We start from the raw sequence: 7,242 nt of genomic DNA on the forward strand, positions 1-7,242 counted from the left end.
AATGGAAAGCTCATTTGATGTGGGTGCTGACAAAGTGGAAGTAGATTCAAAAGCCAGGGAAAACTTTCCTTTCACGGCTACCCTAAGGCATGACTTCCACATCATTCAAAGTACCACTCGTATTAGAGTGGTTACTGGAAAGCAACCCGCATGGAAGTCCTCCTGCAGACTGTTACATCTAGATGATACCGCTGCGTACTGACAGCTTTGAACTGATATTTATGCAAAGTGTTATGCAAGAAGTGTGAGACTTAAGGTAGGAAACACGACAGGAATCAGGAGTTGAGTCAAAATGAGATAATTTCTCTTGGCACATGCAGAATGGGGATGATCTCACTGAAAAAAAATTTAAAGCTGTGCAGATTTGGCTAGCTCCAAACATTTAGAAGAGTGTCAGTATTCTTTAACTATTGCATGAGTTGGGTGGGAAAGAGTAATATTTCTGTGGTTGCTGAAGTGTGACAGGGTATTTTCTAGAGATGAAAAACACTCTGGTGACTCTGTCTCAGCCTGTCTGTGTTTTAGTGCTTCTTCATTCTGGACAGAGTTTGTGGGTGATGTTGACAAAGGACATGAGGGAATGGTAGATTGCATTTTCTGGTGGAAAATAAAAATTATCGCATCATTGACTAGGTTGTCTGACAGTGCTTTAATCTTGAGAACATTTTCCCCACAGTTTATACAGGGAGAAGTCTTTGGTCAGGGCAATTAATCTGCTTCTGCAACTGCTCTTTAGGAGCTCTGAGAACAACTTGCCAAATGGTTAGAAAAGTGGTGCAGTGTTCCGGTAAGACACAGGCCTACATATACTGACACCTAGTCTCACTCTGAAATTGTTGAGTAAGCTAAATGTAACTATTACTGTCAGCAAGATGACTCTAGCATGCCTTTGGGTGACTCAGAAATGATGCTGCATAAGGGGAAGGGCTGGGGAAGGGTAGAAACCATTCCCTGTAATTTAAACAAGTGCAAATGGGCTTGGATCAGCTGTTGAAATGATCGCTGGGTTTCCAGGAAGGCGCTGGAGGAGGTTCAGCAGAGGGTTACCAAGGTGAGGAAGGGCTTACAGCACATGATCCCTGAGGAGAGATGTGGAGGAGCTGGGCTTGTTTAGTCTGGTGAAGAGCAAACTGAGGGGTGACGTAGTAGGAACCCTCAAACACTGGAAGGGAAGGTACGAAAGTGATGAAGCCCAACTCTTGTTGGCAGTGCCAGAGGGTGTAAGAACAGTCAGAGATCACAAATTGCAGCTCGAAGGTTCATTCTGGATATTAGGAAAAAATTCTTCACTGTGAGAATAGTGAAAGTCCAGAAGGATAGTGGAATCATGAAAATTTTCAAAATTTTGCTATACAGAGTTATGGCTGACTTCACAGACTTGCTGAATTGTTGAGGTTGGAAGGGAACTCTGGAGACTGTCTAGTCCACCCCCTCTACTCCCCTGGTCCAAAGCAGTATTAACAGAGCAGGATGGTCAGGGCATTGTCCTGTTGGGTTTTCAATATCTCCAAGGACTGAGACTCAACAACCTGTCTGGGCAACTTATTCCAGTATTTGATCACTGTCACAGTAAACATTTCTTTTTCTTTTTTCTTATGTTTAAATGAAATTTCTTATTTTTAAATGGAATTTCCTGTATTTCAGTTTGTGCCCATTGCTTCTTGTCCTTTCTTTGGGTTCCACTGAGAAGAGTCTGGCTCCGTCTTCTTTACTCCCCTCCCCCCTCAGGTATTTATATGTATTGTTAAGAGTCTCCCTGAGCCTTCTCATCTCCAGGCTGAATAGTCCCACCTCTCTCACCCTGTCCTTATCGGAGAAATGCTCTGGTCCCTTAATCATCCTTGTGGTGACCTGCAGTGAAGTAACTTCAGTACATCTATGTCTTGCTTGTGCTGGGAAGCCCAGCACTAAACACAGCACTGCAGATGGGTCTCAAAGGGGCTGAGAAAAGGGGAAGGCTCACCTGCCTCCACCAGCTGGCAATGTTCTTCCTAATACAGCCTAGGACTTGATCTGATATTGGCAGGGTTCTTGCTTTGGGTGGGAAAGTGGACACAAAATTTAACTGCATTAACTTTTTTGGCCATGAAGATGTGTGACCTGCCAACAAGAAGACTCTTGCTCAAAATTCCAAAACCCAGCAGTCTGTGAAAAGGAATATTAAAAACTGCACACTACAAAGAACCTTGCATGAACTTGGAAAATTATGCAGTAATTTGAAAATTAATTTTGAAATGCAATCAAATCTAACCTGATTTTGAAACTGCAGCGTAAGAAACTGCAGTGTCGGCTCTTAAATAGGATGGAGCTGAGTTGGGAATGGAAGCGATCAGTGCCCTCCGTTCATATTGTGAATGGGAGTTGCAGATGCACCTGGCAGGGAATGCTTGTTCCTTGTGGGCTAAGGCCATCTGAGAACAGGGACATCAGACAACGTATTTGGTTTACTGTCATTTAATAAGCTCCTTTATCCAAGGGAATATGACAGAAAGAGATCAGATAAGCAGACAACTGCTGTATCCCCTGCTGAATGAACATAAAGTAAAGGACCAGCTGTTCTTAGTGAGTAACATCGTTAAAGTCAAACAGATTTCTTACTTGGCCTGGATTTATCACACAAATTCTGATTCAAAGAAGTGGCTCTCAAACTACTTGAAATACTTGAATTCCTCTGGAGGATTTAAGTCATCAGTGCCAAGTAACAGGAAGCTGAGGAAAAGAAATGCAGTGAAAAAACCCAGAGGCTCAAGATTGAGAGGGCTGTTCAATCCAGTCCAACACGTGTAAGAAACAAAATTATGTACTACTTCTCTGAATTATGAGAAATCAATAGAGCCACGTGACACCCAAATATTTTTTTAACAGTGATACTTTTAGACACTGTTGAAAGTACAAGTAAAGACCGCATGACTGCATCGGTTAAAGTCCAATTAAATGAGTTGAAAAACAGCTCAAAGTAGAGGAGAATAGCAGTATTTTATTTTCTCATTCCTTGTAAAAGAAATTACATTCTGGATTTCAAGTATATAATTTATAAACAAGTACAGAAAGCACTTCCACTCCCAGTTTGTTGAACTAACACCTTTCACAGAATTCCTTTCTGATACTGCATGTCGTTCCTTGGAAGCAACACAGAAGAGTTTGTTTGATATTTAAGAACAAAATTTGATTGAATCTGGCATAGTGATATTCTTTGTGTATAATCACATACTCTTAAAGTAATGCTTGCCTTTTTCATTGTGTTTGTCTCTTTTACTTATATAACATCTAAAATTGTACCGTTATCCCTTGAAGCAGTTATGATACTTCTCTGATTGTGGTGTTTTGATGATTTCATGATTTTACTGCACATGTGTCACGGGAGTATAGAGGTGACTGCCTTAAAATAATAATGAAACCAGTGATAATAAAAATAACAGTAATTTATATATAGATTAACAAAAAAGATGCAGCACTTCAAGACTCTAAAATGTAAAGGATGCAGGGGAAGGAATGGACCCGCAGGGGAAGGGTTACTAAGCAAAGACAGAATATTGAGCATGCAGGTAGGCATTTGAACCACTCCAGTTCAAGAGTTCTTTTACATTTCTGCCTCTGCTTTTTTTTCTACAGGAAACCATTTTGTTTAAGTCTGATTATGTAATAATAGCAATGAATAGCAGTGATATATTTTCTGCTGTGGTGTATATGGGTATTCATTACGTCTAATTGTTAAAAAAAGATAGTTTTTAACAGTATTTCTACAAGAGTAATTTGAAATGTTGCTTTGGAACATATCTCGTGAAAAACATTTAATGTGTTTTATTGCCTGTAGCTATGGCTCTTTGATAGATTTTGTGGTTTAGGAATGGCATTCTAATGTCATTATATTTTCCACTGAGGACTTATAAAGGCATGTGGTGAGACCACAAAATTGTCAAAACATCGCAAGATCCCTCCCATAACCATGTCTTCTACTTCAGGAATTTCTCAGAAAACCTTTCTGCTTCCAATACACTATACCTTGCATTTATGTCATCAGCTTTTTGCCTATTACCATAGCACCTACAAACCCTAGTCCATAGTGTTAGATGCTATGCAAACCACAAATACTGACACTTTCTCTGTAGGCTACAATGTAGGTTTAACGTTCCAAACAATAGGAGAGGGGTGATACAAGCAGATAGGCAAGAAGCAGAGCCGAACACAGATTTAGGAAGGTAAGGAGACGATGATGGTTAGGATGTCAGGCTGTGGTTAAAACTCTCCAGTGTGACAATAGCAGTTCCAGCTGCTGGATGCCACTGTAATAAGAACAACAGCATCTTAATTTTAAAGAGGGATTTGAAGGAAGGCAAGGAATTAGATTGTCAGAACTTATAAGTCATTTCTTGGTTACCAAGATGTCTTTGAGAAGTGAGCAGATGTCAGAAATTCTTAAAACGCTATGGTAAGTGTACTGAAATACTTAAACAAACCCCAAGTTGATCGGACAGCTGTTATAAATTTGATGCAATCTAAACAAATGGAGAACAGAACCTGCTTATACATTTGGCATTACTTAAATAATTTGATCATTATTAAAAATTCAAATAATACCATAATTAACTTAAATAAAGCAATAAATGCTTCAAAGTTGTCTGCCATCATATTTTGGGCATTTTTTTTTACTTGAAACTACTGCAGTAATACATTTATTATGGTTGACTAGTAAGGGAATTGTTGCTCACATACAAAGACTGACAACACAATTACAAATACGTCTTCAATATGGAAATAATTGTGCTAATTGGAGCTTGTTAAGTTGGATATTTGGCCAGATTTGGAATTATTTTTCAACAATTTGAGTGCTAATATTGATATTTTATACCAATTATAAGTTCTTAGAGCAGTAACATGTTTAAATCCGGATAGTTTTATTACTTACAAAGAAAAAAGATCTTTTGTCCAAAACTACATACTGGAATTCTATCTTAAGATTCCAACTGTTCAAAAATACTATCCATGGTCAAAATTAAAATGTTCCCATCATCCAGAAGTGCAAGTTATACTACGTGACTAACTACACACAACAAACAACAATAGATGGCTGAAGTTAATTGTCAGAAATAATCCAAGAGTTGAAATCTTTGTTCGGACTTTTTGCTGCTGCCTGGGACACTGGTCTACTCCAGAAGCAGAGCAGGGACTGAAGGATGAACCGGAGCAGGAAATGAGTCAGGACTGGAACAGAGACAGGGAGCTCAGGCAGAGCAGGAACAGCAGGCTCTACCATGCTGCAGGCTCCAGGGAAAGACTAAGCTTCCATCTAAGAGCCATCCAGTCAGAAATGAACTTTGCAAGCAACACAAAAACTGGGGTGAGTGGTTGATACAGCAGATGGTTGTGCTACCATTCAGAGCCACTTCAGCAGGCTGGAGGAAGAGGCCAACAGGAACCTCATGAAGTTCAAACAAAATCCCGCACCTGGGAAGAAATAAACCCATACACCAGTACAGGCTGATGGCCAACCAGCTGGAAAGAAGCTTGGCAGCAAAGGCCTTGGAGGTCCTGGTGGACACCAAATGAACATGAGCACCCCTGCAACAAAAAAGGCCAACGGTCTCCTGGGCTGCAGTCAGCAGAGCATTGCCAGTGGGTCAAGGGAGGTTACCCTTCTCCTCTACTAGACACTCCACATCGAGAGTGCTGTGTACAGTTCTGGGGTCCCCAGTATGAGTGAGATGTGGGCATACTTGAATGAGTCCAGCAAAGGATGACAAACATAATTAAAGGATTGGAGCATCTGACTTAAGAGAAGATGGACTGCTTAGCTTGGAGAAGTGAAGGCATGGGAACATCTTATCTATGTGTATAAATACCTGACCAGGTGGAGTAAAGAACAGCCAGACTTTTCTCAGTGACAGCACAAGAGGTAATGATAACAAACTGAAATAAAGGAAATGCCATTTATACATAACAAAAATAATCCTGATTGGCTGTGATTGAGAAGGTGCATTGATTGTGAAAAGACTGCAATCAAACTCCACAGCAATATTTGACTCTAATGATTATGGAAGGTTTCAGGAACTGGACTCGGGGGTGCACTAGCTTGAATGTGGAGGTTGAATGATGAGCACAAGAGTTCGATGAGAACTCAAATCCATATCATAGGAAGTATACTCAGAAATCTCCTTTCAGGTCATTTTTTGTTTGGTTATTGCCCTTACTTGAAGTCTAGAGTAGAAGTCTGGTTTTCTGCTGTTTTGCTACTCTCTTTGGCTCACTTGTTTTACTAGAGCTGTTGACCTAAGATGACTTAACATTAATGGCCCTCTGAGAACTCTGCCTCTGCCAATTCTACTTGAGATCTCAGTGAAAATGGAGGCAGGGAGAGCATAGTGACAGACATTGACATGGACATAATCATTGCAGGCTACCAAATGAAAGCTTGGCAATACCTTCAGAACTAGATGAGTCAAGCCAGAAGATCTTTAAACTACTTAGTAGAAACATTGCACGTGTCTCATCTACTATCTATTTTCAGAAACAGTATCAGAAGATGAAGTAGTGTAGAGAAACTCATTTCGAGCATTCATAAAAAGCAGCAAAGCTAAGGAAACAAGCTTTTCTTGTTTTTCTGATTTATTATTATAGTTCCCTGGTTGTCAATATGGATTTGTAACAATCCTGGCTTTGGCATAAACTGTAACATGATTTTTTTTTGGTTTTTTTTTTTTTTTTTCCTTCCTAATCTGACAACATTGCCCTGACTTGCTCAATCAACAGTTCATGAAAAAAATAGAGACTTCAAAGACAGGATGTATGCTTCTGAATGTTATTAGGTGATCTACAAGGGGCTGAGTGTTGTTATTCATCCCTTACTCTCACTTAGGAGACCCCTTATGTTTACAAGCACTTTCTTCTTATTGCCTGAAACAACTGTCTGGAGCTTTGTGGATTCCATTCTGCAGAGTATTTATCTAACTTTGTGGTGTTTTGGTGCTTCGCACGCCTAAGAAACCTAAGTATGCTGATATGCTTAAGGATGCCTTAGCATCTTTAAGGAACTTGCCTGAATGACTGCTATAGAAGTATTTAATTAATATTATTTAATAAACTGGTTTGGTATACCATAAACCTCTTATATTTGTCCTTAAAAAGATACTCCTGTTGATTGACTCATGACTATGGTTCCCAGTTCTACTGACTGTCACCTCTTCTAAATTTAGAGCTTTCAGCAAAACAGAAATCCTGACAATCTATCCTAATGTACACTCCCAA

Source organism: Balearica regulorum, chromosome 2 (assembly GCF_011004875.1).
Source record: "Balearica regulorum gibbericeps isolate bBalReg1 chromosome 2, bBalReg1.pri, whole genome shotgun sequence".
Classification (NCBI taxonomy): domain Eukaryota; kingdom Metazoa; phylum Chordata; class Aves; order Gruiformes; family Gruidae; genus Balearica; species Balearica regulorum.